Source organism: Furipterus horrens, unplaced genomic scaffold, assembly GCF_987537825.1.
Source record: "Furipterus horrens unplaced genomic scaffold, mFurHor1.1.pri manual_scaffold_2, whole genome shotgun sequence".
NCBI classification, from domain to species: Eukaryota; Metazoa; Chordata; class Mammalia; order Chiroptera; family Furipteridae; genus Furipterus; species Furipterus horrens.
The window spans coordinates 154,153,552-154,175,323 of record NW_028327172.1 but is presented as its reverse complement, the minus strand read 5'-3'; the positions used below and the strand labels follow the sequence as shown (position 1 = coordinate 154,175,323).

Below are 21,772 nucleotides of genomic sequence, written 5' to 3'. Positions count from 1 at the left end.
CAGGACTCCCCCAGCAGGCCCCAGGGGCTGATTGTCTGAAAGGAGCTCAGAGGCATTCTACCTCTCTCTCCTGTGATAACCAACCCTGGCCTCCTGTGTAGGATTCTGCTCCATCTTAGGAATCTAAAGCTGCCTCACTGACAGTTCCCACTCCTCTGTCAGTGTGACTCCAGCATGTGAAAGCTGGAAAATGGGCCAGCTGTCCTCAGGACCACTCAGTCTGGTCCTCCAGCTCCCTCGTCCCCTGGTTGCATCTCTGCTGTTCCCAGTGGTGGGGGACAGATGGCCATCCTCTCTCCTGCCTCTGGCTGCAGAGGGTTTTGCTGCATTTCAATGTAGGGCCCTCATGGCCCCCGTCCCCACCTGGGCATCTGTGTGGACAGGGCTCCACGGTCAGCAGCTCCTGCTTGAGTGCCCGCTGGGCAGCAGGGCAGGAATGAGAAGCTGAGTCATCTTGCTTTCTCTGAGAAAGGACGCGTAGGCCCAGGGAGTGATTCAGAACTTGTTTCACGGTTTGGGAGAACAAATGGAGGGAGTAAAATATTCAGATGGAGCCTGCACACTGCCCTTGAAACCCTGGGTGGGAGGAATGGCAGGGTGACCAGGTGCCTCAGGTGGTGCCCTCACAGAGCCATGCTCAGCGACCGCCACCCTCTTGATCTCCATCATCTCCCCCTTTCTTCAGTCTTCCCCCAACAAGCACACAGCCTAAGGAAGACAGTGCTTGCTTTGAAAACACAGCTTCCGGACAAGTCCCTGGCCACCCACCGGCAGCCTGAGAGCTTCCCCCAGCCCCTGCAGTGACAGAGTTAGGGAAAGACGTTTGCTGTTCACATCCAAATGGTGCTCTGGCCAATTTATATTAATTTTCAAAATAATGATTTTGAAAGTATAAAACCTGTCAGCTGCCTTCCTCCAGGTGGAGAAGCCAGGACTCTGAGCTGCGACTGACCAGGGGAAAAAATAAGGTAACTAGAGATGAAAAACGTTGGCACTTGGCCCCAGGCCTGCAGTGGAAGAGCTGAAGGGCCAGCAGGTGACGCTGTTGCTCATCAGCTGAAACCCAGGAGCCGGCAGGGAGCCCCACCCAGCCCTTGACCTAAGTCGGAATCTGGAAAGCAAGCGCCAGTTCATAGGCAGTGGGATGGGATAGGACTGTCCCCGCAAGATCCTAGCTGACCCTGAGTGACCCCAGCTCCATTCCTTAAACTGTTTTCAACACAAACAACCTGAATCCAGTGACTCTGGGAGTGTAATTCCCATCCTGCAGCCTCCTTTCGATCTGCCCCTGCTAGGGCCTCAGAGAAGGTCCCCAGGGGCAAATCCACGAGGCCAGCACTGCAGTGATACAAGCTTTGAGAAATTACGCAATTAAATAAAACTGCCCCAAGGTCAAGGGCTCTGTAGAAGGATCTCTGCCCCTATGCACACACTTTTTTTTTTGCCTTCATTAAATGCCTTTCCTTCAGCAGTTTTGCCATCTATGGAATGAAGGTGCTACCTTTCTTAGAATCAATTAGTTAATGTCAGGCAAGCTCTCTGCAGATGAAAAGCACTAAATTCTATTTACCACGTATTTAATTAGCCACACTCGTGGATGATTCACAATCTTCTCTTAAGCTTGCAGAATAATCAGAGAAAATGGCAGGATCAGAAATATAATTTTAAGTGCAGGTTTTCATAGATTCTGTACCTTTCAGAACTATAAGAGAGACTTTCTGAATTATGACTCCGATGTCTCCCTTTTTCCCAGGGCTCTGAGGAAACAGCCTCCTTTCTCACTTAGCCCGTTCACTGGAGCCACTGCTGCCCCTGGCACCCTCAGCCTGGCCTAGGCAGACCCTAGGCCACAGCCCAGCAGTGGCGTCAGGGCAGAGTCATGGAGGGCTTGGTGTCAGGAGGCTGTGCTTACGTGCCTCAAGCTTCTCTCTGTCCTGGCAGGTCACACTATCTCTTCTACCTCAGGTCGGCTTCCTCACATCCTGTCTGTCACATGCCTCCCCTTTCTGCCCTGGCAGGGACTCCACGAGGATAAATTAGGTCATGAGCAAGGCATGAGCACTTTCATATGAAAGACACCAAAGCTCAGAGTTGAAGGTGATTCAGATGTGTTTCTAGTGGCGTGGAAGCAACATGCCCAGTTACGTTCAGATCATTGCTCTACCCCAGCGGAGACTCTGGTGGACTTCCAGTACAAGGCAATATTATTTTATTTCTTGTTCTGCAAATATTTACTAAGCCTCTGCCATTGGTATAAAGCTACACTAGTTATGCATGTTAAAATGGTACAGATGGCCGTCTCTGACTTTCTGCCAAAGCAGAATTTTCAAAAAGCTAAAAACAAATTCCTCCTATGGGTATATGGTGATATATTGGGAGGGGCCTCCAGGAAACAGGCACTAAGAAGTGCAAGACGTGTATTAGGGAAAAGAAAAAAGATAGAAGGAGCAGGAGGAAGCAGGGAGAGTCTCCTGGTGATAGTGGAAGTGTGACCCCTGAGACAAAGATGAAGGTAGTTGCAGAAGAAAGGCCTCCGGCTGAGAGGCAGCTTGGAGAACATTTTGGCCGATCTGTGGTGAGTCCCAGAGCAGAGGGCACCCTTTGGAGGACATGGGCAGAAATGTCCAGGCCCCGGGACCCCCTGGGCTGGGTCACTAGCCAGGCCTGACTGTGGCATGCAGTTGGCAGTGTATCGGAAAGCACTGCACCAGAAGCTGCCAGCTGACCGCCCTCCTCACAGCACAGGCCAAAGACTTCATTCATTGGGTGGGTAATGACGGAAGCAACAGGAGGGTAACGTAAGTTCGTAAATACACATGCATACACCCATATATGTTTCTGTATATAGAGAGGAGACAGTGAGAAAAGGAGCAAGGGAATCAAAATTACCTTCAAAACTGGGTTAGGGGCAAATGTTAATAAAAACACTGACATTTGCATTAACTCTTTTCTATCAGTCAGAAATCATTTTCTCCTCTGCTGGACAAAAATTATTTGCAATTTTTTCATTTCTTACAAGGTAACATGTGACTTTCACATCTGGGTCCTGATCAATAGCAAGCCACCAGTCAGACAAGATGGCTTTCCCTACAGACCTCAACACCATAGGCTTAGGGGGTGATGTCCTGACTGGTGTTTGTGCCTCACCTCCAAGTTTCAGACAATTAGTACTTCCTCAGGGAGCTTACATTCCAGGGAGACAGAAGTAGAAGTAAATAGGCAGTTAAAATATTGTGTGACGAATGCCACAACAGAGGTCAGCCCAGACTGGGCTGTGGGGTAAAAGAGCTTCCCGGAAAATGGCCCTCACCCTCAGCCAAAAGGATGGTCCAGTTAACCAGGTGTAATGGTGGGGCAGCGGGGTGGGACACAGGAGGCAGAGAAATGAGCACAAAGGCTTTGAGAACAGCAAATCATTGTGAAGGGCGGAGGGTGGTGAGGGGCTGATCCTGAGGCCGGAACAAGCAGTGAGACTGGCAAGGACAGCGGTAAAATAATGGACAATCTTGGGTGCCATGCTCAGAAATTGGATTTTTCTCCTAAAGGCGGTAAGGAGCTGTTGGTGTGTTTTAAATGAGAAACTTAAAGGATTAATATTGTTATTGATAAAGACCACTCTAGCAGAAGTGGAGAATGGATTGGAGGAGCCTAGGGCTAGAATCAGGCAGGTGGGTCATGAGTTGCTGTTGTCATCAAAGTAGGAGGTGATAGTGGCCCACACTGTGTGCTGACTACAGGGCAATGCAGCAGATCACGGATCATCTGCCCTCACTATGGGACACTTGGTGAGCTGGGCGGACCTGGCCCTCCACCCAAGCAGGTGACCTCTTGGTGATCAGAAGGCGTCAAGGTCAGCTGAGTGAAGGATGACAGGGCCAAGAAAGCCGCAGCCGGGACAGGGGACATCAAGGCCCTGTGAGCTGCGGGAATTCTGCACGTCAAGAGCTACAGAACAGGTCTGCAGGCGCCCAGGCTAAAATCTCCTTTATTCATCCAGTAAATGTTTACTGAGCTCCTATTATGTGCCAGGCCCTATATGGACTCTAGAAAAACAGAGATAAGCAAGACTAATGTTCTCAAGGAGCCTGCATACAAGGCCAGGTGGGTGTGGGCACGATACCTGACAAACACAAAGGTAGCTAGTTTAATTTAACTGCATTTCCTGGATCTGTGGTCTGCTGTGTGTCCTTAATTCTGGAAAGTTCTCTGCCATTATTACTTCAAACATCTGTTCTGCTCAGTTCTCTCTTCTCCTTCTGGTATTCCAGTCATGTGTATGTTGTATCTTTGTAATTCTCACTGTTCTTGAATGTTCTGGAATTTTTCTTTTCTTATGATTTCCTTTTTGGGGGGGGTCATTATATTTATCTGATTTGTCTTCAAGCTCATTGATTCTTTCCTCAGCTATGTTGTGTGAGTCCCCTGATGACCTCATAAAAGGCATTCTTCATTTCTCTTAGTGCTTTTCCTTTTTGAGGCTCCCTTGTCTCTCGGCTTTCCCTTTCTTCTTACATTACCCATCTGTTCCTGCAGGTTGTCTACTTTGTCCATTAGATCCCTTAACAAATCAGTCATAGTTACTTTAAATTCCCTATGTGATCATTTGTAACATCTGTGTTATATATGAGCCTAATTTTGATGCTCCATCTCTTCAGACTGTGTTTTCCTTGGTTTTAGATGGGACTGTGACCTCTTATCGAAACCTGGACAAGCTGGAGCTCAGGTAAATAAGCCTCTTATGTAAAAATTTATGGTAATCTGTCTAGGAGCTGGCTTTGCTGAATGTTTTTTGTAGCTGTAGGTGCCAGAAACTTTGATGTCTGTGTGTTTGTGTGTGTGCTCTTTGCCTCCCCTCCTGAGTCTGGGCTTCCCTGAGTCCTCCTCTTCCAACAGTCTGTGTCTTGAGGTTCTTTCAGCTTCAACCTACTATTATATCATGGAGCACATTAGTGTAGAGGAAGGGAGAGTACTACAGTCTTCCAATGAAATCTCAGTCCTTTAGTGAGCGTGTGCCTTTGGTCTGTGGCCTTGTAAGTGCCCCTTCTTGTGTACACCTCCCTCTAGGTGAGGCAAGGAGGCCAGAGGAGGCCAGAGGGGGCTGGGCTGGGAGGGCTGCCCTTCCCACAGGTTCTGGGCAACTGAGGCCAGGCCTTAGTTATGGAGAATACTCTGCTATGTTTCATAAGGGCCCCTCTCTCTTCGCCCCAGTCACAGCCATGGATCTTTCTCAGATCCTCACCAGGAGAACCTAGTAGAGCTCCTTGACTCTTTAATTAAAGGCTCACCACTTGCTCACTGTGTGCTTTGGGCAACTCATTTAACCTTTGTTTGTTTCAGGTTTCTTATCTGAAAAGCAAAGGCAACAACAAAACCTGACCAGGGACACTGGAAAGATCAAGTGAATCTTAGTACAGAGTCTGGTATACAGGACACCCCCCATAAATGTGGTCATCATCAGTCAGGTGCCTGATGGAGCTGGATGCCAGAGAAAATCATGACTGAAGACACTGATGGGCTTTGATCATTTTTATTGAGTATTTTTTTTTGTTGTTGACACTGAACCTGAAGAGGGTGGGTTGGAGCCAGGCTCCGCTGGTTGCAGTGTGATGGGACAAGCCACCTTTGCAGAGCAGTTTACCAAGAACCTTCACAGCACTCACATCGTTTGACTCAGTAATTCTGCCTCTGGGAAATCTATAGTTATGGAAAGTCACAAAAATGCAGAAAAAGCTTACTCCAACAATGTTAGTCCCAGAATTGTTCATAATACCAGAAAATTGGGATTGAGCAACTGTTATATAAAGAAATACTTAAGAAGAGTTTGGCTTGATATCAAATAAAATGTATGATATAGTTACAACAAGCATATTTACAAAGATCTCTTAATGACTGGGGAAATGTTAATAATGTTAAGTGAGAAAAGTAGACTACAAACATTTTATGAACAAACACAGCTATGTAAAAAAGCATGTGTGCATGAAGAGTGTAAGCATACTAATGTGTTAATGCTGGGTTATCCCCAAGTGGTGAAATAATGGACAGCTCTGATTTTCCTTTTTGACAGTTTCTAAATGAGAATATGCTACCTTCTAATCAGAAAGAAAAATCATGCTGTTTTAAAAGATATTTGAAAGTGGTAGGCTGCTATTCCAGAACACATCTAATGTCACATTGTATGTGACGCCCATCCATGACTTCTGCGATGTGCCCTCTGGAGCCCCTCTGGACCTCAGTGGTCTCACCTGTGGAATGGGGATACTAATCTTCACCTGTCGGAAGTCAGGTGACCAGATCAGGTTTTTCCAGCCCTGATGCCTCTGGTCTCCAGTTATTGCGCAGAGCCTCTGTGGGGAGGCCACTTTTCTCAGAAGATGGGCATGTGAGCTTAGAACAGGGCTGACTAGAGAAACAGGAGGGCCGCGGTAGTGTGCTTCTCCACCTCACAGCACTGAGCCAGTGACAGCAGGGGCTTCCCCGAGCCCAACAAGGCCTGCTGGAAACAACAACCAGCCAGGCTGCAGCCCCGCCAGCTCTCCTTCACTGTACAGCTATGGTACTGGCCTAAGGGCTTCGGAGGCAGAGGGCATGTCTGCGGTTCTGTCCTCTCAAATATTGGAGGTGCAAAGGGCCCCAGGAGCAGAATTCCATGTCTTTCCCACCTCCCTTCTCCCCTCACTTGGAGGAATCAGAGGAGCATGTTTTGTTCTGAAAACTCAGTCTGGGCACCCAGGATCTGGAGTGGAAATACACTGTCCGCTTTGAGCCTGGTGGGACAGACAGGCTGTCACAGGGCAGGCACCCCACTGGCAGGCTTCTACTGGAAGTAGCAGAGCAGACACATGAGTAACTTTCAGTCACATGATCCTGTGTGGAACTAACCTTGAGGAATGTTCCAACCAAGCTTCACGTCAGCTGTGAGGGCCCAGAAGTCCCCCTGCAGTGTCAGGTAAATTCAATAAGATGGGTCAAGCAGGTGTGTGTGGAGTCCCACGGCCAGAACCAGACACTCTACCTCTTCCTGGGGGGAGGGAAGGGTGATGGAAAAGTACCCAATCACTTTCAGAGCTAGTTTCCCCACTTATAACATGAGAATCATCCCCTGGTTAGTGTAGCTCAGTTGGTTGGATCATTGTCCCCTAAACCAAAAGGTAACAGGTTTGATTCCCAGTCTCCCATTCAGGGGCTGTGCCTGGGTTGCAGGCAGCCCATCGTTGTTTCATCATTGTTTCCTCTCCCTCTCTCCCTCCCTCCCTTCCCCTCTCTCTAAAATCAATAAACATATCCTTGGATGAGGATAAAAAAACAACAACTCTGCTCTTTCAAAAAACAAATGAGAATCACAGGGTCAGGTGAGGACTGAATGAGGTAATGCATGGACTGTGCTTCCACAGTGCCGGGCAGGTAGCGAGGGCTCAGGAAATGGCTAGCTCTTTTGTCGTGAAGCCCTCCTTTGGGCTCACCACCCTTGTGGGCAGTGAAGGGGATACAAAAGGTTAAAGCACAACCCTCCCTCCAGTGAGGGCATAGGAATATCCCAGGAAACAGTTAAACAGCTTAGCAGGTGGTTAAATGCAAAAGCGACTGGGAGGCAGCAGTGAGTGCTATTTATAATAGCAACTTGCTGGAAGCAACCCAAATGCCCAGCCATCCTGTAATGACTAAGCAAACCTGAAACTCGGTGACACACAGCTTACTGCAGAGCCGTTGGACGTGGCAGGCCTGCCGCTGATGGCCATACATGGGCATGTGCCTCCAGAATAAACGTTTCCAGAAGGGAATCGCAGGATGGCATGGGCACCCTGTGTGCCGTGAGGAGTAAATATAGGTGAAGTCAACTCGGGGGTGGCAGTAGTTTAACATGTAATGCTAGTTCATTATTTTTGCCCTAGACACGTTGCTTAAAAAAGAGAATGGTGTAACACGGAAGTGTTAGAGACGTTCAGAAAGAAAGTGAAATGTGGGATGGAGTGCTGACGAGGGCTTTGCAGGAAGGATGATTTGAGCAAATGTGGATGCACCTGTGGATTTGAATAAACGAGCAGAATTGCCCCAATGGGACAGTTTGGGTTCCCATCCCTAACTGGTCTCTTTGTCCAAAGAACATGAGTTGAGTGCCATTAGGGCAGTGTGGGCAGTGTGGTATGGGTGAGCACTGGGTGCGCCACCCTTCCCCACGGGGGACCCGGTGAGTGGAGGGAGAGCTGTTTGTATTTCAGCATCATGGTTTGTCTGTGCTAGTTGTTGACTCTCTTCCAGGTTCTTACGTGCGTCCTACCCAGATGCCTACCCACGATGGGGGCCGGGGTCTAGTGTGGGCCAGGATCTTGATTGGCTGCCTCTCTCTTGGCTGGGCAGTTTGCATTCATGAAGACACACATGAGTCTGCAAATAGAGTCTCAGAGACATGAGAATGAGAACTTGGCAATAGTTGAGGAAATGCCCCTCCGTCTTGGCAGACCAGCAAAGGTCACTGACTGCCCCCACCACCCTCTGCTGCAAACCTGGAAAGGAATCCCCAGGGCATTTCCGGGCTCTGTCTTTAATTTCATTTATGGCTTAAGTCTCCTGGCTGCTGTTTGGGTCTGGCCAGCCCTTAGGGATCAGCTATAGGGTCTGGTCTCTATCCCCCTAATGAGAACCAGGAGGCATCATGGGAGGACATTGCACATGACAGATGTGGGTTTGAATCCCACCTCTGCCACTTAACTGTGACCTTGAACCTCCAGTATCTCATCTATAAAATGGGGTGGGGGGCAGTTACACCTCCCTCCAGGGTTTAAGGATTAGCAATAATATGTGTAAATGTTTGCACAGATTAGAAGCTCAGGGAGTGATAAGCTTCGCCCTATTCTTCCTGCTGAAAACGTGCCCGTGACAGAATTCCCACTTTTGTGAGGCAACCACACACCAGAGGCACAAAACCGTGGCACAAACATGGCCTTCTCCCCATCTCTCCCTCTCTCCCCTGCAGCAAGTCCTCAGCTTCCTAGATATGGGGCTTCCTGGGTCACTCCACGTCAGAGGCAGTTTGTGCATCAAAGATGGGCTCCCTCTGCCAGGAGGTAAGGGTGGTGCTCAGGAGAGGAAAGAGCGACAGTTGCTACCGTAGCCTAGGTGGCTTCTAAATGGCTTCCAGAATTTCCACAGGAGGGGATTAGCCACCTAGAACATAAGAAATATATATTTGGTTTCTGACACAGAGCTCTTAAAACCCTTGAATTATCTGAGTGATAGTGGTGATTGGGACATCTTTTGTTCTGTTTGGCCTTTGTCCCTGGTTCATGACACAAGTGCCTACATTTCTTGGCACTTCCTGGGTGATAGGAGCATCTTGTAATGAGGTGACTGTGGGTAAGCCCTAGAAAGCTTCAGGATGGGGCAGATCAGCAGAAACCAAACATTAATTGGAAGCTTGGAACACTCTGCCCCATCCCCAACCTCTGGGGAGGGGAGAGAGGACAGAGATTGAATTAATAATCAATCATGTCTATATGATGAAGCCCCCCTAAAAATCCCAATAGCATGCATGGGGTTCAGCAATGCTGTGGAGACAGAAGTACTTGGGACCCTTCCTGACATCATCCCATGTATCTCTTCATTTGGATGTTCATTTGTCTCCTTTAGTATATGCTTTAGCAGTGGTTCTCAACCTTCCTAATGCTGCGATCCTTTAATACAGTTCCTCATGTTGTGGTGACCCCCAACCATAACTAAAGCATAGTGATTAATCACAAAAACAATATTAATTATATATGTGTTTTCCGATGGTCTCAGGCAACCACTGTGAAAGGGTCGTTCGACCCCCAAAGGGGTCGTGACCCACAGGTTGAGAACCGCTGTTTTAGAGTAAACTGGTAAATGTAAATTAAGTGTGTTCAGAGTTCTGTGGGGGATTCTAGCAAATTATCATGTGAGTCTCCATTTCTAGCTGGTCAGTTAGAAATAAAGAGAGCCCCGAACTTGTGCCTGGCATTTGAAATGGGCACAATCTTGTAAGAATGAGCCCTTCCTGTGGGGTCTGCTCTAATTCTGGGTAGTCAGTGTCAAACTAAATTAAATTGTTGACCATTCAGTTGTGTCGGGAGGTCAGAGAATTGGTGGCTGGAATTGGAAATTATCCCACCACCTGCACTTTCACAGTAACTGGGAGTTCCCAGGATGAGAGGGCGCCATTGCAAGCATACTCGTAACTGAACGGCCCCAGGCAGGTCCTCCAAGAGGCTCCCTGAAGCCAGACATTGGCCTGCATCCCACACTGGGAGAGCCCAGGCCCACCTCTCCCTTGGGACCAGGGGCCTGAGCACATTAGGTAGTCCCAACACATCAGAATGCTTCTACACGTTGTTTTTTCTAAATTCTAATTCCTAATTCACCAATATTGCTAGTTCATTACAAGATCCTAGACTGTGTATGCACTATGCTACTATTTCAGGTTTTCAAAGGACAAACTATTACTCTTAATCCGGTCATGAGCACCATCTTTAAACAAGCGTTCTAGTTACTTCTTGTTTTCCTCAAGACCTGCCAGCAAGACTCAAGCATAGCTCACTGCTTATCACACTGGACAGCCACGCCAGCATCAGACAGACCACCAAGAAAAGGAAAATATGATAGAAAATAAATGTTCACAAAGATCTGCAAGCCCAGTATTACGGTATGTTCTCTGGTTTCCTCTCTGTTCCCACCCTTCCCCTACCAAGGCATTTCCCTGTGACTTCTCCTCAAATTGTCTCAGACACCACAAACCTACACTGTCCAGAAGTAAATGCCTGGTTTCTCCCCAGCCCTGGCTGCAAGCCCCACCTGACCCCTCCTGAGGTTCCATATCTAGGAATGGCATGACATCCACCCTTGAAGTGATACAAACAAGAAAACAGAGTCATCCTTATCAGTGTCTTTATTTTTGCCACTCAAACCAACCCCTCGCCAAATGCCAACCATTTCACTTCCTGTATATCTCTAAACCCACCCACTTCTCACCACCTTCTCTGCCACCACCTGAGCCCAGGCTGCCTTTGCCTCATACCTGGACAATTGTGGTGGCTGCCTCTTTAGGTCTAGTTCAATTCTCTTCCCATCTGATCCCCATACTGAATTTATAATGATCTTTCCCAAATGCAGGGCTGATCTTAGCACGCCCTGCTTCAAAACCTCTAATAGCTTCCCATTACTCTTCAAATACAAAGCAATTCTCTAACAAGCCTACAAGGCCCCTATTCAAACGTGCCTCATTCTGTGTGCTCTGGCCACACTGGCCTCTTTAATTCTTCCCATGCTCCGGGAACCCTCTCAAACAGGCCTTTGTGCATGCTGTTCCCTCCATCTAAAATGATCAAATGCCACCACAACCACCCCTTCATCTAGCTAGCCCTGCATGGCCTTCGGATCTCTGCTCAAGCGCCATTTCACTAAAACCTTCTCTGACTACTCAGCCTAGATGACCCCTTTGTAACAAATTCCCCTTTAACCTATTCCATCCCTTCCTCAGAACATGTACCTAAGTTTACAGTGGTGTCTTTTTAATGTGATAGCTTGATTTATTTCTCTGCTCACTATTATATTTCAGCATCTTAACCAGTGCGTAACTAATAGATTCTTAACAAATATTGATTTACTGATGAACTGAATAAATGAATAAGTGAGTGAGTTAAAATATTGGGGCCTTGATGCATTTTTTTTTATATTATCAGATTTACGATATCATACAATAGGTCAAGACCACAAATTCCACATATCCACAGAGAAAGGTTCTTAACAGAGGGATGGGGTACTGCAAAGCTAGGATAACAAACAGGAAAGCCATTATACACATGTGTGATTGGTTATTCGAAGTCACTCTTCTACAGGAGAGGTCATGGGCTGAGAGAGGAGTCAGGTCCAAAGGCTTTGAGAATCAGTCCAATTTGGAGAGTAAACCTCTGATGCAGAATGGCCCCAGCAGTGGCTTCGAAGAATGGTAGAGACACTTTTGGTTACCACAAGGTCAGAAAGGGTCCTACTGGTATCCATTTAGAGAGCCAGGGAAACTAAAAGTGCTTAATTGTTCAGTCAATTCCATGCAACCAAAATTTTCTTGCTTTAATGCCAATAGCACCTCTGTTGAGAAATACCGAAGGAAATTTGGGATGGAAGTCATAATAATATATATATATATTCCCCTAAACAAGCCCCACAATTCTAAGGAACTGACCTCTAAATACCATGAAAAGAAGAAATCACTGTTTATTAAGATACAAAGAACAAAGCAGTGGTGTCAACAGCTGCCTCATACAGGGTGTATCAGTCCTGGTGGCAAAACAAAGCAGGGCCCTCACAGTCTGGAGTATGGCTGGTACATATGTAGGTACACACATACACACATACATACACTCACCTACATGCATACCCATGTGAATGGATTCTAGCTGGAATAAACACACATACACATGCATGTTCACACATGTACTCACAGGTGAATGGACAGTGACTGGGGAACACATGTGGTGTGTATGTGGACACTCAGTGACTCGTGGTTTCTTCTGGATCTTTAATTATAAATCCTATGGGCCAAGTTCAATACATAAAATTCATCTTCAAAGTTCATCACCATCCTGGGGAGCCTACAGATACACAAAAGAGAGCATTTTGGAAATGACCAAGGAAACAAATGATGAATTTAAATGCAAACTAAATGCTGAAATATATTTCACAAACTAATGATAGAACAGCACTATTTGGTGACATATTATGGATGAAAATTACAAACATATTCATTGCCCATATATTTAAAATAACTGATTAGTCAATGACAATATTCCCATCACCTGTCATACTTCCCATTCTGTTTCCTGAGATATAGACTCTATACTCTAGAGGGTCATGTTTTCAAATACTACTCCAAGCTTTCTTCTTCTACAGTCTCATGTCTCCTAGTTCTCTTCTAGACTCCTACAGACTTGCAGCTTTGTTTGGGGTCCCGGAGATGGGGAAGCACAAGGGGGGACCCATCTAAGAGCTTCCAGGAAGAGCAGTGTTGAGATTCTGCCATCCTCAAGGCCAAGCATTCTTCCAGGCAAGCGTCTGCCCATCTGTAACACTGACTCCAGCCTAGGAGACAGCCACGGTATTTGAATGCAGGAAAATGCCAGTGACTCATCTTCCTCTGGAAGGCCAGCCAAGACTGTGGCATTCTCCTAAGGTGAAGGTGCCTCATTTGAAATTCACCAAAAATCCCCAATGTCTCAAACAGTTCCTTCTGTCTGAAAGGTTGTATAAGATCTGTCACATTCAGCTACTTACATTTGGCCAACGCAAGTTCCAGCTCCGGAATTTAATCATCATATTGAACAACTAATTTCTAAATTGGGCTCATGCTCAAGACTGCTTCATAAGAATATTAATTGTCTGAAGTTTTCAGCCAGAAAACACATGACAGTCTAGATTTTATGGCTCATTCTAGATAACGGTGACACATAACTGAGAAATGCATCTGCTTCCTAACTCCATAAATTGAATGTTGTTTATAATAATGCAGCTAGAGCAGTAACACTTTATCATAAGAGCTGCTGTCCCCATGGAAAATCATTATTCAGTGTATACCTGATAAATTGGTCATCGTTCACAAGCAGAAGAGAAATTGATGGGGCCCATTTTATTTTCAGGGGAATGGGCAATATGTTATCTTCTTATTGGACTGATGTTTTTCCTACCAGAAGGATTATATTTCCTCCTGCGTATCGCTGAGAATTTTCTCAATGTCATTAGTCTTAAAGGCTTTAATCCCCAGGACATAGAAATAACCATTCCAAATCTCAGAATTATCTTCAGTGGAGAACCTTGGAAAGAGATTTTCAGATACAAATTTAATCTCTCACTTCCCAAGTGGAAAAACAAAGAGGAAAGAATGAATGGCAATGAGTAACTTTGTTCTCCAAAGCTGGCCTGCTCACGATAGGCAAGCCACAGAACATATCTCTTAAATATAGGAAGGCCATGGTTAATTGGGATTTGGTAGATGTGTGCAGCTAAGGCAGGGCCTTCCAGCCTCACAGACACATGTTCCCCCTGGAAACTTGGCAGCCTCTCCCTGGAAATTAACATCCTTCTCAGTGGAGAATGTGGCATCGCTGCAGGGGACAGAGTGGTGCTGTGGACATCGCATTATGATGAGGGCTGCCAACTCCTGCAAGCGCTGGGTCCATCACCTGGGGTGCGAGCTCTGCTGCCCTATCCACTGTACTGCTGGCACTGGAAGGAAGTCTGCCCTGGCCCCCAGCTGCTGATTCCCTCAACTGGCTGCTGAACAAGTGCACAGGGTGCTGTTGAAGCACACGGGGCTGGCTGACCTCTGAAAATAGTGCTCGGGCCTGGTATGCGCTATGCATCGCCCTTACTCACAAGGTCTTGGGCTCCCCTGGGGCCACTGAGACTCTTTCAAGCTTGTAGAGTTTTCCAAGGCTCTGGCAATTTGGCGTCCAGGCTTCCTGACTCACCAGAGTAACTCAAATTAAATTTATTGAGTCTCAACTGCATGGCCAACACTGTGCTTTTGCAGGAGAGGGCGTAAGAGGGGTTCCAGATAGAGAATTGCAATTTGTACAGTGTTTTGGCATTTTCAAGGCTTTTTACAAAAAATTGTTTCCAGGTAATGAGACCAGTGATTACAGTGTGAGCCCAGAAGTCCCAGCTCCGCCACTGAGCAAGAGCCCTTGTCTGACTCCTTGGTGGCTGCCAGCATCCATTTTCTCTTCTGGAAAGTGGGGATCACACTAGTACCTGTATGGTTGGGTTTCCACGGGATCCAAGGAGATAACCCATAATACGCGTCCACTTGATGTTGGCTGTTATCCTCACACCATCCCCACCTTGCAGAAAGAAACTCTGTTGGAGGGGTGTAGAGAGCAGAGTATAAATAGCATTTACAGTTTTCATCTGTTTTCACACAAATCATCTCAGTTGATGTTTTCACAACCTTCTTCTTTTACAGGTGAGGAGACAGAGGTAGAGCAGTGTTTCTCACAGTTTGGGGCCGGATAATTCTTTGTTGGGGCCTGTCTTGTGCATTGTAGGAGGTTAAGCAGCATCCCTGGCGTCTACCCAATGGAGACCAGTAGCGCCATCCCAGTTGTGGCAACCAAGTAAGTCTCCAGACATTGCCAAATGGCCAACAGGGAGGTAAATCACCCCCCAGGTGAGATCCACTGAGGACGGGTTATTTGTCAATTCTAATGAGAACGGAGCCAGGACCAGCGTCCAGAGGCCCCCACTTGCAAGTGACTTGTCCTCTATCCCCACAGCACCTCTCCACAAGGATTTACTACAGAGTCACAGAGAAAAAAACACCAGCAAGTCCTGACTGACTCCTAAGTGCCATTGGGTTTCAGAAAAGGGGGCATTTGAGGTGAGGATCCCAATAGACAAGGAGGTGGGATGTGGCCTGAGTGCTACAGGCTGTGGGGAAGACTGGACTATGGGGAAAACTGTGTGAGGTGTGGCTGCTGAGGAAGCTAGAGGCAAAGATCAAGAGTGGGCTGCATAGGGCACCCTGAGGACAAAGGGATCACAGGAAGCTGGATGGGGTGTGGGCGAGTGGAGGCAGGCCTCAGGAGCCATCAGAGGAGTTTGGACCCAATACCAGAAGAAGCCAGGCTCTGAGAGCCAGCCAGGGCCAGTCCCCGCTGGGTGGCGAGTTGAAGGAGCACGCAGGAAGGCTGGTGTGACCTGAGGGGGCCTTCCCTGGCTCCCACCAGTAGTTCTGACAACTGGCCTGTTATAACTGGGTCATGAGAGAAAGGTGCTATGTAATCAAGCCTCACCAACCTCAGTGAGGATTAGGTGGGTGGGGGTTGGGAGGCCGTGTTGCATGCCCAGCACTGACCTGGGCCAACCAGCAGCTCTGAGCCTCACTCTGCTCAGAAGTTGTGGCTAATGACTTCCGCTTAAGATAGGCCAATTACCACAGAAAGCATTGTCCTTTTCCCCCAGGCCCCACAGACAACAAGCAAAGGGGCCTTGATTCAACCCCTTACCAGTCCGGAGGGGGAAGCTGCAGAGGTGTTTGCTTGCAGAGGTGTTTTGCTCCAACCACCATATGAGGAGCCAGGATTTCCTGAAATGATAGGCAAAAGCTCACAGCTGGCACTCCTACTCCCCAGGAAATCCGGCTGAGAGGCAACAACAAAAAAAGAAAGGAAGAAAAGCAAAGCACTGTGTGGGCCATTGGTTTATTTTTATTATTTTAAAATGTATCTTATTTATTAATTTTAAAAGAGAGAGAGAGATTGAGATTTGTTGTTCCACTAATTTATGCATTCACTGGTTGATTCTTGTATGTGCCCCGACCAGGGATCAAATTCACAACCTTGGTGTATCATATGAGGACAATGCACCAAACAAAAAGTCACCCAGCCAGGGAGGTATATTTTTATTTTGCTTGGCCTGACTGGGTGCTTACATGCCTGTACCCCTGCCTACCTGTGAGACTTTCAACATGATGTGTGTTTAGGGAAATGTTCTTAAAACATCCAGCTTGCAGATTCTGGGGAGCTGACAGTGGTAACTGACAGTCTATCTGGAAGGTCCAATCAGGTTGCACAACTTTTGAGAGAAATTGGTGACTTAACCCAGTGCCTTTTTAATTTTTCCATTTTTTAGTAGGCCAGACCTTTCTCCCACATAGAGACAAAATACTCACGTGGAGTGGTTCTCACAGTTATTCGGAAACATTTACAGCTGCTGTGGGTCAGGTTCCGTGTTCAAGACTGAATCTCAGGAAGCTCTCTGAGTGAAGAAGCCAACAGAAAATCCAAAAATCCAATCCACCTAAAAAGAAAAAGTCACTGGAGCACGGTGGAACGCTGTTCCGTATGTCATGCGGGGCTGGATGGCTCCTCGCTAAGAATGCATCTAAACTATGTACACAAAACACACGGACAACCACAATATTAGTGGATCAGCTCAGGAAAGCAGGTGTTCCCAAGTTCAGTATGACCAGCTGGACAAGTTCTGTCTTTATTTCCCGTTACCAGTTACTTTAGAGTGTTAAGGAAAAGGCCTGTTACCTCCCCGAGTTTACTTCACCGGCACTGGGCCATCGCTGAGAGCCACACTGGCTGCTGCCGCCGCCACCGCCACCACCAGCAGAGGGAGCCTCAGGCTCGACAGGAGCCGGACTGCAGCAGAGAAGAAAGGCCTGTTTGTGCCCAGCCAGCCCAGAGTGCACCGGAGGATGAAGTTGATCAGAAAACTATTTGGCTCAGTCCCCACTCACTGAACTGACGGAGCCTTATGTCCACGATGAAGTCACACACAATGGAAAGTGCCTGGCAATTAGCAGAGATTACAAAACCAGAGGAAGGAAGCTGCTGGCCAGGAGGGGGCTGCAGGGACAAGGAGGCCCTGCTTTTCTTTAGAGCCAGCACCCATTCGAGAGAGTGCCAGCGCCTGTGAAGTTGGTTTGGGCCTTGGCAGCGCCCACCTGGGCCTCTTCTTTGTCTCGGATTGCCCACGGGGAATCCTGAGGCTGGAAATGTACTGAGAAAGGGAGAGCAAAGCCCCCAGGATGGTCGCCAGGTGGGCTGGCAGTCCAATCCTGACTTCACCAGCTAATTGACAACCCGTTGCAGATGTCAGGAGTTGGAGCTCTTTGGCACACAGAAGGGGACCATGAGTCTTCCAAAGGCTGAGGCTCCGTGAGACGTGACAGCTGAAGAAAATTAAATGTGACTGCAACACGGGGCCTGCATTATCCAGCCCGGTGGACAGCCTACAGCTTTACTGCCTGTGGGTCTAGAGAGGGTGTCCCCAGGGACAGCAGGACAAGAAGATGCTGAGATAGAACCCATTCAGGAGAGTGCCTGATCACTGGCTTAGGAAACAGTCAAGCAGCCCCTATCACTTCAACTCAAAACTCAGAGGAGGCCCTACCTCTGCCCCTGCAGGTAGCTGTGCAGGCTGATGGGAGCCCTGCTATGAGGGGTCCTGGCTTCTGCTGCAGAAACCAGGCATTCAGACAGGGTTTTTGTTCCTTCCTCCCTGCAGAGGCTGGGGCCTGCACCCTGCTTACTGGGTATGGGGAGGGTGGGCAGAGCACTGACGGCTTGTGCCAATTACAGACCACACAGAAAAGCATCTCACTCCCCCTCCCCCGTTCCTCCCGAAGCCCAGCCCACTGGCCAGGCCCCAAGAAACAGAGGCCCTGGCTGTGCACACTTGCTCCGCGCTCGGTTTGCCCTGATGCCACCATGGATCAGCACCCGCTGCTGTGCCCAGCCCTCCCCCAACCCCTCGGGTGGCGCTGCAGTCAGTGTAGGCTGGCCCTTTTTGCAGCAGTGATATTATGTAGATAATAATCATTTATTCGTCAGTCATAAAAATGATCCGAGGCCCGCGAGGACTCTGAGCTGGGCCGAGACGCAGCAGGCGGCAGGCCTAATCAGAAATTCAATATTCTCTGCCTTCCTTTTTATTAAGGATCAGAGAGCTCCGGGAGCAGCCCCGCAGGCCTTCCCTGCAGCCGCTGGGCCCGGTTGTGCTGGGGGTGCGGGGTGCTGGTTCTTTCCTTGGCATTGGGGTGAGGTCCCGGCAACAGACACCCCTCCACCTTCCTGAGCACCCCCGCCTCGTCTCCAGCCCACCGACCTGCCGCCCCACCCCCAACCCCCTGAGATGGGTCCCAGCCCTGCAGCTCTGAGCAGAGCTTCTAGCAGCTGCGGGGGAGGGGGGCGGGGCGGTGCTGCCTCCATCTCATTTCCATGCCTGCCTGGCTGCTCCTTTCCCACCTGCCTCTCCACCTCTTTATAAATCACCCAGGCCTTTTAAATAAATCCGGCCTGTCTTTCAGGGTGCTCATAAGCAAATGGATGTCAGGTCTAAGGGAAAGGGGAGCAGCCATCCTTGCGTCCTTTTCTTATTTTCTTTTTAAAAAAGGCCGTTTTACCATTTGCTGTCCGGGATGCCCGGGGCGTACTTGTAAAGGAGGGGAAATACGGCGGAGCCTCCGCTTTCTCCAGGTTTCCTCCTGCTTGTGAGCACCCCACGGTCTCCTGTCCTCGAGGAACCGGCCTTTAATCTGAGTGCACCCTTCCTGGGGGAAACTGCACTTCACAGGATAGGAGACCACCCAGTTCCCTCAAGCGGAAGAACTTCCGGAATGGAGGGCAAGGAAGAGCTCTTTCCCGGGTCCTCCCAGCACAGCATTTGGAACATACTGGAGGCCTCTGTCGTGGGCCCATCAGCAGTGTGTGCTGCCTTCCTCCTTCTCCCACCTTTTCCCGGGCCTTCCCCAGCTGGTGGTGCTCCCCTGCCCCCTTTTAGGACCCAGCTTGACCCAGAAGATGGGGATCCGCTTCATTCCCCTCAGTCCCAGTTCCAGACAGCTGCCTTCCCTCACGAACCCCAAGACCCAATCACAGTTTAGAAAAGGCCCCAAGCATTGTAAGGGCACGACCCCCTTCCTCTACTAGGCCAGTACCATGGACTCTGCCATGTTCTCTCAAACCCGGGCTCCTCACCCTAGTCCCCGGGCTGCAGAGGGATGCATGCGTGGTCTGTGGGACACTCCCACCCAGCAGAGGTACTTCCTGCAAACAGAAGCCTCTGATCTCCTGGCTGAGGCAGGGGTCCTCCCAGGAGAGGTGGGGTGTCCAGGAAAGGGGCAGCCAAGGTACAGGAAGGCAAAATGTGTACCAGATATGTGCAGCTCGCCATGAGTTCAGAACATTTGCAGCTCATTGCAAAATACCACGCTATTTACTCACCAGCCACTTGGCCATGGACATGTATGTGCCTGGTGGTGGTCTCCGTAGGGAAATTTCCTCCTGATCCTAAGCTGCAGATGCTGAGTGGGCAGCAGCAACTACAACTGACTGGATTCTGGAGCTCAGCCCTGGCCTGGGATATCTCAGGTGAGTGCTCTCACTTACGCTCACAGGGGCCCATGAACTAGGGGTGCTACAGCTAATTAGCGAGGTGGAAACACACTGTCTGGTTTGGGTAGGAATTTGCCTTTCATCTCCTTTGGTTTAGTTTTCTTTCATTGTCTGGCTACCAGAGGGCTCCTGTGGGTGAGCTCTGTGTGGCTCTCTGAAGGGAGTCCAAGAGAGACATTATGCCAATCCTAAAAGATGGTAAGAAGCTTGCCTGCTGCTTTGTGGCCTCCACAGACTCTTCTTATTCCTCTTCCTGGGGCAGGGCAGGAGGGTGGGGGGCTAGTGGAAGGAGGGAACTTAGCTCTCTTGGGACCTGGTAGAATCCCTCCTGGGAGAGTGGGCATTCCCCCTCTGCAATCTAGGATCCCCACATGTACTTAATCAGTTCAGGGAGCAGTGATAAGTGTCCACATTATTGAGAGTTTTGTTTTCCAAAGGCTAGAGGAAAAGATACAATGTCGGACAGGAACCTGGAGCTTCAGTGTACCTGTGAGGAACAATAAAGAAACAGGTCATTCGGGTTTTATTTTCCTCTCTCTCCTGAGCTCCTAAGTTCACGACAGGAAGCAGATGGCGAAGGAATCTGCTGCTACCCTAAGTGGCCTCTTTGCCCACACATGGTGCTCCTGTTTCCTTAAAAGTCAGAGAGGAAAAGTTTTGAAAAATGTGCAAAAACTAGTGCTTTGGATCAGGAAATCCCAACTCCTGGAACCAATGGGTTAACGTGGGGTCCACTGATAAATTCCAGCTGTTTCAGTGTGTGCTCTGCTATGCAAACTCCATGTTCCAGCTGGAGGCCATGCAGTCAGGGTCAGAATGGGCAAAACGATATCTCCTGCTGTTTAATGTTTGTTCCTGCTTCCCAGCGTACCTACGCTAAAATGTCAACTCCTGCCTCAGCCTGAACAGGCTAGTGTAAAGTTACCTTCCAAAGAAACCAGGAGAATATCTTGCATGAAGACTGTGGGACAGCCAATGGAGAACAATTTCCACTTCTACTTGGGGCTGGGGCTGGGCCTGCCCGTCCCAGGCTTGCACTGAGTGATCTCAGCTGTGCAGCTTCTGGTGGACTCCTGCCTCCCACCCACTCTTAGGGAGGGACTCCTCCCCTCTTTTATGGGGGCATCCGGGAAACAGGCGGAGAACAGGTGGGTCACAGCCAAATGCAGACTGTGCACCAAGAGGGCGCAGCCAAGTCTAGAGAGCCTGTGCAGCTTCTCAGGACTAGGCTGCATCCGTGCATTTGGAAGAAAGCAACTGAGAAAACAAACATCAAGCCAGAAAAGGAGAAACCATAAGTATTAGAAAGTGCTGAGAAACTGCTAGGCTTCAGGTGTTTGTTCATGTCATTAACGTCTCATTCTCCTAGGCTAGTACCAACACCAACAGTGTTAAAGTTCTTTTAAGAAGGAGTACATCAGAATTCCAGTCCAACAGAAACCTTGAAGCACTCCTTCTGGACCTGTTTCCACTTCAATTAGGAAGTTGGAATGCATGATCTCAAAGGTACTTTTCAGGTTGCTATAAGATTCTCCAAATTTGGCTATGATCCATTTGCCTAATAAGCAGTTGTCCACAGAGATGTACTAATGCATCATAACTGCCCCTTGGCTAGTACTAGGATCACTGGTGTCCCCAGAAATGAAGGAGGTGGACGCCAATGAGTAAACTACTGCAAACACTGTTTGAAATGTTAGTACACACAAATTGCGTTTAGAATCAAGGGAGCTTCTTTGGAACAATCTCTGTGCAATGCCTTGTAAATCATCACTCAGCAAAGCACTTAACATCCATCCTTCATCTGTAAAAATTTCTAAGCAATGCCCTGCAAATAATCACTATCTCAAACCTCACAAACCTGAATC

The 21,772-nt window shown here is 48.5% G+C and overlaps 1 long non-coding RNA gene across 1 annotated transcript; it reads left to right on the top strand.

Annotated features, from left to right (window-relative positions):
• Window positions 1-7,657: 7,657 nt before the first annotated feature.
• On the top strand, window positions 7,658-9,057 carry LOC150019760 (uncharacterized). The gene is made up of 3 exons (XR_016509293.1): window positions 7,658-7,825; window positions 8,257-8,466; window positions 8,972-9,057. It is a non-coding gene; the product is annotated as an uncharacterized LOC150019760 (long non-coding RNA).
• Window positions 9,058-21,772: the final 12,715 nt, after the last annotated feature.